The following is a 3179-nucleotide window of genomic DNA, read 5'->3' as shown; positions in this document are numbered from 1 at the left end:
AAGAAAGGAACCTTTTCTGGGTAGGCATGGCCTCATGATGTGAGCCCTTGGACAGTACCAGGTTCTCCATGGAGAAAGCATTCCCAGAGTGAGAAGGACTCAACACGAGGGAGGTCCCCTGTCGCTAGCTTGAAGACTGAGGGCGCCACATGGAAAGGCGTGAAGGCAGCATCTGGTAGTTGAAAGCAGCCAGCCAGGAAATGGGAAACCCAGTACTACAGCAGCACAGAGCTGAGTGCTGCCATAATCATGTGAGCTTGGGCTACCTCGGGCTCCGGGGGAGAGCCCAGCTGGGTTCTTGATTTCAGCTTTGTTGAAACCCTGGGCTGGCATTTAGTCAGACTGTGCCCAGACTTCTGAATGACAAAAGTGTGAGCTAATAAATGGCTGCTGATTGAAGCTACTAAGTTTGTGGTTAATTTTTTAATGCAACATTTAAAATACGCATATAAGATGTCCTACAGCAATTAAGTTGCGAAGTGAAAGCGTAAATCCCACTATGACTCTGGATTACAGCTCTTAGCCATGTGTCAACAACATGTGCCTAAATAGTCTGAAAGAACTGATTCAGTAAAACCTCGTAAGACATTTCAAATGTAATGGGGCACAGCTTCGGACTCATGGCATCATGTGAAATGTTTACATAAAAAGAGACAGAGGGTCCCAATGAGAGAGAGGTTCTAGGCAAGTAACTGCCCTGGCGATCATCTCATGGGTGGGTGGCTTTAGCCATGCTTGTCGCAGCGTAAGCAGACAAATCTGATGTGCCTTTGGTGGGAACACTGGCCACGACTTCAGGGGACAGCTGTCATGCCCAAGGGCAGAGGATGGCTTCAGGGCACGCAGTGCTCCAGCAAACCTCGAGCCTTGGGCAACAACCCCTGTGGAAGAGCCAACTGCTCTGTCATGGGGAGCAGCAATTGTGGAGTGGCCTCTCAGTTTCTGGAATATTCCAAGGGGTTCTCAGATGCAAGCCTTCAGATATGCTTCTACCTCTGACACACGTGCTTTGCTCTTGGCTCTCTTGGGCCATTTCCATATACAAACGTAACTACCACCTTCTCAAGAAACTTTCTTTGATCAACCCATCCAATCTTATTTTGCTGCCTCTTCTCAAGCATCCAATTTGGCCCCTCATAGAACTTAACACACCTTATATTTTTTCACTTGTTTATTTCTTTTTTTTTTTTTCTTTCTCATTAAACTTTTGTTTTAATGGGTCTCAAAATTCTGTGACAGATTTTTGGTCAAGTTGTTGCCATTAAAAAGTACTGATTTTAAAAACCAATAACTTAAAACTGCAACACACACACACACACAAATAAAAAAAAAAAAAAGGTCCACAAAACATTCTCTCCTTCTGAAGGTTTTATGATGCATTGTTATCATTAACCAGCCTTTTACTATAAAACTTAAATGGCCAATTGACACAAACCGTTCTGAGACCGTGCTTCCACCACTAATTAAGCCTGGGGTGCCAGGTGTTGGGGATAATATTCATTTAGCTTTCTGAGCTGCTTTCTGGGCAGCCTTGGTGACCTTGCCAGCTCCAGCCGCCTCTTGTCCATTTGTTTGATGACACCCACAGCAACCACCTGTCTCATGTCACGAACAACAAAGCCCAGAGGAGGATGGTCAGAGAAGCTCTCAACACACACAGGTTTTCCAGCGACCATTTCAACAATGGCAGCATCACCAGATTTCAAGAACTTGGGACCATCTTCCAGCTTTTTTCCAGAGCAATGATGCAATGATCTATCTTCTCCTTCAGCTCAGCAAACTTGCGAGCGCTGTGAGCTGCGTGACAATCCAGCACAGGTGCGTATCCAGCACTGATTTAGCCCGGATGGTTCAGGATAATCACCTGAGCCGTGAAGCCAGCTGCTTCCGTCGGTGGGTCATTTTTGCTGTCACCAGCCACGTTGCCACGATGAACATTTTTGACAGATACGTTCTTGACATTGAAGCCCGCGTTGTCCCCAGGAAGAGCCCTACTCAAAGCTTCATGGTGCATTTCAACAGACTTGACTTCAGTAGTAACATTGACTGGAGCAAAGGCGACCACCATGCCAGGTTACAAACACCAGTCTCCCCTCGGCCCACAGGGACGGTACCAATACCACCAATTGTGTAGACGTCCTGGAGGGCAGACACAAGGGCTCATCAGTTGGATGAGTTGGCAGCAGGGTGCAACCCAGAGCTCCAGGCAGTGTGGTTCCACGGGCACTCCCATCGTTACGGGGGACTTTCCATCCCTTGAACCAAGGCATGTGAGCACTTGGCTCCAGCATGTTGTCGCCATTCCAACCAGAAATTGGCACACATGCTACTGTGTCGGGGTTGTAGCCAATTTCCTTAATGTAGGTGCTGACTTCCTTAACGATTTCCTCGCATCTCTCTTGGCTTCAGGGTGGCTCCGTGGAATCCATTTTGTTAACACCAACAGTTAGTTGTTTTACACCCAGTGTGTAAGCCAGAAGGGCACACTCACGGGTCTGCCCATTCTTGTAGACACCGGCTTCCAATTCACCAACAGCAACAGCAACAATCAGGACAGCACAGCCTGAGATGTGCCCGTAAACCTTGCTTTTCATAAAGTCTCTGTGTCCTGGGGCATCAATGATGGTTACATAATACTTCCTGGTCTCAGATTTCCACGGGGTGATAGATATCCGTGGTGATACCATGTTCACATTCGGCTTTCAGTTTATCCAAGACCCAGGCATACTTGAAGGAGCCCTTTCCCATCTCAGCAGCCTCCTTCTCATTTTTTTTTAATCTTTTGTCAATCCCACCACATTGGTAGATGAGATGGCCAGTAGTGGAGACTTGCCCGAATCTCCGTGTCCAGTGACAACGATGTTGATGTGAGTCTTTTCCTTTCCCATTTTGGTTTAGGTTTAGTGGTGGTTTTCATGACCCCTGTGCTCTGGCGGCAAACCCGTTGTGAAAAAGTCACTTGTTCTCTTCTTATATATTGTCTCCCTGAATGCTGAGACTGCTATTAATAAAACAATAGCATGTTGGTCAACATATAAAGTGAAAGTGCAATAAAAGGTCCCACATTAAACTTCACAATCTAGACAGTGATATTCACATGCTAAAATGTTGAAAGAGGAATGAGTGAAGTCAGAGACCCCATGGTTTATGCAACAGCTAGCAGTGACTCATCCAGGATT

General features: G+C 46.5%; 1 pseudogene; it reads right to left on the bottom strand.

Annotated features, from left to right (window-relative positions):
• Positions 1-1497: 1497 nt before the first annotated feature.
• On the bottom strand, positions 1498-2888 carry LOC144304777 (elongation factor 1-alpha 1-like; annotated as a pseudogene).
• Positions 2889-3179: the final 291 nt, after the last annotated feature.

This window comes from Canis aureus, chromosome 3 (assembly GCF_053574225.1).
Source record: "Canis aureus isolate CA01 chromosome 3, VMU_Caureus_v.1.0, whole genome shotgun sequence".
Classification (NCBI taxonomy): domain Eukaryota; kingdom Metazoa; phylum Chordata; class Mammalia; order Carnivora; family Canidae; genus Canis; species Canis aureus.
This window is presented reverse-complemented; position numbering and strand designations above follow the sequence as displayed.